Genomic DNA, 7,299 nt, shown 5'->3' with positions numbered 1-7,299 from the left:
ATTCTCGGCAATGAGGTAAGTAGTGTCATTAAACTTTGTCATTCTGAAGCATGTGGAAGTTATTTCTTATCAAAAAAGACAGCTACAAAAATCTTTCAAAATGGATTTTATTGGCCCACCATGTTTAAGGACACGCATGCATTCTGCAAAACTTGTGAAAATTGTCAAAAGATTGATACTGGTCAAAAAGTTTTGTTTTATAATTCTCAACTCTATGCATTCCCTAGAGAGCTAAGACCAAGATGGAGCAATCCTTATGGGGCCTATGATATTGAGAATTCAATGAATGACAATGATTTTAAGGAAAATGGGCATCGTTTGAAAGCTTACTTTGATAAGTTTCCTAGTGAAAATGAATCAACTGGTTGGAATGATCTTGTAGATAAAGGTTGATTATTTTGTTTTTCTCATAATGTTTTTGTGTTTCGTTTTGAGTGATTTTTGCTAGTTTCTTTCACCCTGGTCAAATGGCGGACAACGGTACTCCGTGACTTAAGTCGGTTCTTTCAGTTTCCCACAATAACAGATATTTGTGTATATATTTGTGCAATTCTTTGAATCTCTCTTCCAATTCTTATTTGATAATGGACACTAATCTTGAAAAATTAAAAAAGTATTTTCCCGCTCTGCCTCAGAATGCGATTATAAAAATTTACCGTGCTAGATGTGCAAGATTGAGATTGTTAATGAATCATGGAATTCCTAAAGATATTCGCTGGTTGATTGAAGCAAAGGTCCGATTATCAGGTGAGTCCTCTAACTCCATCATTTCACACATGCCTGGAATAGGTAAAAGCACTTTTGCAAAGAAACGTCGTGCAAAACGACTGAAAGTCTGTCATCAATGTGCTAGATGAACTTGTAATACACAATGTCGTTCTTTAGGAATGGTATCTATAAACCGTGAAGATAAAATACAATTCATTAAGGATGGCCTGCGTAAGGAGTCTTTAGATAATCTTCTATTGACTCTTGAGACGCATCCTAGTGGAGATGTGCATCGTGTAATTCATGATTTATGGCCACTATTTCATAAAGAACATGATCGACTTAGTCTTGGGAATCTGACTAAAAAAGACCCTGTTTGCTAGTTTTTAAGAAAACTGGATGGGAAGCCTATCCCCGACCCATAGAGGGCGTTTAAGCCGTTCTTGGACGTAAAACCAAGGGAAGATGTGAGCCACAATCACAACTACCTGTACATACACATGCTTTTTCAAAAGTAAATAAATCAATAAATAGAGAGAGAGAGAGAGAGAGAGAGAGAGAGTGAGACTCCAGCTGGCCTACATATAGGTGTGAGACTCCAGCTGACCTACATATAGGTGTTACGATTGCCTTTCTAATTTCTCATCTATAAAACCCTCTCTTCCTTCCTTTCATTTCTACTCAACCCATATATTCAACAAATACAGAAGTGTGTAGAAATGGCAAGTTCCTCAGGTCATCATATAAGAAATATTTGTGTTTTCGGTGGATCTAGTCCTGGGAAAGAAAAGGAGTTTTTAGAATCAGCAAATCATCTTGGTCAAGTGCTAGCTGAGAGAAAGATTCATTTAGTGTATGGGAGAGACAGTCTTGGGTTAATGGGAGGTGTGTCAATAGCTGTATTTTTAGGAGGTAGTCAAGTTTTGGGGGTCGTCCCGAAGCTTTAGCACAAGGGGACATCATTGGAAAAACAATTGGAGAGGAACTTCAGGTCTCCACAATGTCGGCTCGAATGAATGCAATGTTTAACCATGTTGATGCCTTCATTACTTTACCAGGTGGTCTAGGTACATTGGAAGAGATCTTTCATATTTCCTCTTGGGCCCAACTACACATTCACCATAAACCCATAGGTTTGTTAAATGTTAATGGTTATTATGATAAGTTGTTGTCTTTTCTTGATCATGCTGTGAAACAGGAATTTCTAACATCTTCTGCACGACAAATCATAATCTTTGCTGCTACTGTTGAACAATTGATTGACCAACTACAATCTTTCATTCCTGTAATTGATCCCTCCATGAATCGCATAAATTGGTCATCTAAGGAAAGCCGTAAAAAGCTTAGATTAGATTTGAGTCTTCATTTGTAATTTTTGTGTTGTTTTGTTTTATTATTGTGTTGTTTTGTTTTATTATTGTGTTTTGTTATTTCTTATTTTTGATTAAGTGTGTTTCAGGTTTGTCAATGTTCGTTATTTCAGGTGATATCTTCTATACTCTATCTTTCTACCTTAAAACATTGAGGACAATGTCTCGTTTTGGTTGGGGGGAGAGGGTAGTAGTTGATTAAAAAAAAATTATTTTTCATTTCATAAAGCATGTGCATAATTGTAGTTACTAGGATGGTAGAGTAAAGGAGCTCTTTTGTTAAAGTGACTCTTAAGACGCATCTTAGTAACCATTCTTAACAAGGTCTATTATAATACTTCTTGAAATATTCAAATTTACAAACTCTCGCATCATTATCACTTAATTCTGCTCATATACTCATTTAACATGTATTCTTAAACCTTAATTTTCACACACACAAACTTTAACATATGATTGTGGGTTGCATATTGGATTATTACATTATTTATATTCTTTTGTTAAAGGTAACAACTAAGGGAAAGGGATTGTATATAATTAGAAAAAAAAATAAAAAAAATAAAAAAAATGATAATAATAAAAATATAGATAAGTTTGGTTTTGTAGCCTCCACAACCTAAGCAATTAAGCTCGAAGCGGTGTTTTAACACCTAATACCCTAAAGTCAACTAACTTGGGAGCTATTGGCCCAATGCTTGTTACATGGGTTGAGGAGAAAAGCTTAACAAAATCAAACATTGCACTATCTACATATCAGTATCTGCGACCCGAGTTACTAAGCTCGTAGGGGTGTCTTAACACCTAATGCCCTAAGACCAACTGGTCTGGGAGTCATTAGCTGAAAGCTCGTTACATGGGTTAAAGATGCTTGGGAGTCATTAGCTGAAAGCTCATTACATGGGTTAAAGATGCATGGTGTTTTTAAATTATATGTATATATATTTAAAAAAAAGAAAGAAAAAGACAAAAATAATAATCCAAGTTAACCTTAAACATTAGAACAAAAATTTTGTTTTCTTCCAAGAAAAGCCCCATAATTATGTGTTGATACATTGAGCACAAAAGAAAGGTTTATTAATATCTTGTTAAGTGGTATTGAGCAGATATATAAATTTAATGAGAGTTTGTTTATCTGGATAGATTAATGGAAGTTAAATGATGAATACCTTGCTTTGTGAAATTTGCAAATTTGTTTTCTATTTTAACGCTTTGATTACTAGGGACTAGTAATAAGCTGGTTGGGGGGTGTGATTAGTACTTAAAAGTGCATTTTTATCATGGTTTTATATCATCATTTTGCACTTGAAGTATCAATAACTCCTTAACTAAAATATGTTTTATAATAATGTATCTAATAATATAAGATACCTATAATTTATGGTAAATGTCTATTTTTAATGCAGGCCTATCACATAAATGAAAGGATTGATTGATGACTTGAAGAACTTAAATTGCAAGGATAAAGAGATGGCCAAACTTAGAAAAGAGATGTCGGTGCAATCCAAACCGGAACACTGTTCGGTAAATGGGTCATATCTGGAGCTATATATCTCAGATTTAGGTCCAATTTATATGGATGGAAAGGTAAGACATAGGCCTACAACTTTCATATGGAGCCCAAGATCTAAAAAGGCCATTATCAAGTCCAAATTGTAGCAACAACAAAGAAGCCCGAATCTGTCTTCCAGCCCGAGCACTATTCGGTATTTTGGCCATATCTGGAGTTCTAGAAGTCCAAATGAGCTGAAATTTTTACACAAGAAAGCTGAGACAATTGCCTACAACTTTCATGTTTGCAACTGGCTCCAGTTTTGACGTTATCAATGACGTTTTGGGCAGACAAGAGAAGATAAGGATTGTCACCAAGTCAAAAGTTGGTCACCCACTTATCAATTAGTCATCAAATCAATAGTTCCCATTTTTGGCCTATAAAAGGAGGCATTTGCCATGCATTTAGGCATCTTGATTTCCAGATCAAGATCATGCTCTTCCTTTCTCTCTTTGTATTTTTTATGCTTTGTTTTCATTAATATTAAGTTTATGCCTTTCATTTCCTTTCCTTTACTTAGTTAACTTTTATGTTCTTATTTTGTTTATCTATTTTGCTTTCTTTCATTATGTCTAGCTAAGTTAATTATGTCAAGGTGAAAAGGTTACACTAATGGTGTAAGAATAAGTATAATGTAAACTTAATATGGACTTTAATGTTTGATACTAACATGTTTTATATTTGCTATCTTGTTCACTCTTTAATACTTTGCTTGTTAAATGACTAATCTTGATTTATGTTATATAACACTTGGTACAACAAATGCTTGGCACTTTCATAGCCCATAATGTATGGTATAACCGACACCTGAGCTATGAAAGGAACTTGATTTGTTGTTAACATAAGTTATAATCATGAATGCTTGACGAGATTTACAAGTATTAGCATTAATTGAATAAGATGACTAATGTAATCATGTTAACAATATATAATCTGATTGGAACCTCCTTTGTGTGTGGTTTCCAATTCAATAATAAGAGTTTATACTATACTTGTTTGATATACCATTAGTGGAACCTCTAACCTTGACATTTGTTATTATCATTGTTTAATCGTTACATTAATATTCCATCTCAAAGTTCTCATCATCTTCTTCTTCTTCTCTTTCTTTATTATTATTATTATTATTACTACTACTACTACTACTACTACTACTACTACTACTACTACTACTACTACTACTACTACTACTACTACTACTACTACTACTACTACTACTACTACTACTACTACTACTACTACTACTTTGTTGTTTATAATTTGTACAATTAACCTCCCTGTGGTTCGACCTCGGTCTTGCCGAGTTATTTATTACTTCGACACTCCTGCACTTGGGAGAAGACAACAATCTTTTGGTCATGTCAGATAGCTTGAGATTGGGGTGTTGTTTTGTTTTGCTGGAAAACATATGCTTGTTGATAGGTGTTTTTTTTTGTAAAAGGTGTTGTTTGAATTCATGCTTAGTGATATGTGTTTTAAAATAGTTTTAAGTTCGACTGCAAGCATGATCTATTTAGGTTGGGTGCTGCTAGAAGCAAACCCATCCATTTTAGGTCTCAACTAGGACCCTTCAATATTGGGTCATGCTACCAGTAAGACCCATCAGCTTTAGCAAGATCATTAGCATGAGGTCCTATCCCTAGAAGGACCTAATAATATTGGGTTGTGCTGGACACCATGAAATTCAAATTTTGTTAGGTATGGCTTCTTAGGTTTGTCATTATATTAAAATAATGCAAAAATATCAAGAAAATTAATTTGAAGTCAGGAAAAAAATAATTTTTTTATTTTTTTAAAGGCTTTTTTGAAATGAAAAAAAATGCTTTAATAAGAAAATTCAAGCCAACTTAAAATGAAGAAAAAAATATCGTCAAAATATCTTAAAGAGAAAAAAAAATCAAGGGATAGAAATTATTGTTTGCTTGTTGAGTGCTACTTTGTTATGTGCTATTAATAGTGTTATTGTAGAAAATATTTTATTTAAAGATGATAATGGTGCAAATACATTAAATCTTTTTAACTCAACTCAAACATTTTTAAATTTTTTTAAAAAAATGTTATTAACTCATTGAGCAAATGAGCTAAAATGCAAGCTATCATATTATTACTTAATGGATATTTAAAAAAAAAATTATATATATATATATATATATATATATATATATATTGTCTTAAAATGAAATAGCATTGGTTCCGGATGAGAAACTCCTTAAGGAGTGATTTGATCCCTTCATTTTATTGTCTTAAAATGGAATAGCATTGATTCCGGTTGAGAAACTCCATGCTGCAAATGCCATTCCGTGGCTTCTCATTGTATTCTAGCACCAAGATTCTCATTTTTTAGAGTTTCATCAATTTTAATATGACTATATCAATGAATAGAATGAAAAAAATGTATTTTTTTAAAGTATTTTTAAATACAGGTTTGTAAGCCATGTAATACACAAATAGTAAAGATATTTCATGGTTTGCAATCTGCATGTCTCAAGTTTGCGTGCGTGTATAGGTTTGCCATCTATTTTATGAATTCACGCAAAGCTATTATGATAATATTTACATACCAAGCACTGAAACTATAGAAGAAAAAAGAAATTCTGACAATAAAAAAAATATATTGGTCTCATAATATATATTTAGCCTTGCACTTCTGGAAAAAGATTAATTTTCCATCAGCACCATGGAAATTTGAGAATCTTTAATTTTTTTATTTACTTTACTTTAATTCTCATTATATTTTTTCTAATTTTCTTCTATTATTAACATTAATACTAATGGGTCCTGCCAGTGCCGATGATCCTGCCTTCAGCAGTACCCAACTCAAATAAGTTTTGTTTTTAATTGGATTCAAAGCTATTTTAAATCTTGCTAGCACTGAATCAAACTCTATTGGATCATGTATGATCAGACTTAACAATAATGGGTCCGACCGTAACTGAATACAAAGCTATGTTGAGTCTTGCTGGAGACAAGATACAACTCTAAACGGTGCGGACCCAAAACAATTGACCCATGAATTCATTGAACTGGGCAAATTTCTAATAAGCGCTATAGCTGGAGCTATAACTTCTTCTCTTGTATGCTGTGGTATCTTGATGCTTGAGCTTAGGGGGTCTTTCGCGGAATTGCGTGAAGCATCTCGCTATGCTACCTACACCTTCCTTTGGGCGAGGTCAGATCTAGAGAGGAAAGGACTCAAAGCAAAGCTCCGCAAGGCAGGCAACAACTGCCACCATTCCCGGGCGAAGGAACGCTGGAGTGTTCTGAGGAGATATGATTTTGGAATTTCATTAAACAATGATTGTTATGTTATATAACAATCATTCTTAATAGATGCAAAGTTTGTGAGTAAAACGTTTGGCTGCGTCGTCAAAAAAAAAATTATAAAAAATTAATTTTTTATATATTTTAAATTTTTTATGTGTTAATATTAAAAATAATTTTTTAAAATAAAAAAATATTTTAATATATTTAAAAATAAAAAATAACTACAACCACACTTCCAAACAATCTATTCCACCGCTAGGCCAAGCCCTGGAATGCTATGAGTAAAATGTTTGGCTGCGTCGTCACAAAAAAAAAAATTATAAAAATTTAATTTTTTATATATTTTAAATTTTTTATGTGTTAATATTAAAAATAATTTTTTAAAATAAAAAAATATTTTAATATATT

The sequence above is a fragment of the Populus euphratica genome, unplaced genomic scaffold, assembly GCF_000495115.2.
Source record: "Populus euphratica unplaced genomic scaffold, PopEup_1.0 scaffold752.1, whole genome shotgun sequence".
NCBI lineage: Eukaryota > Viridiplantae > Streptophyta > Magnoliopsida > Malpighiales > Salicaceae > Populus > Populus euphratica.
This window is presented reverse-complemented; position numbering follows the sequence as displayed.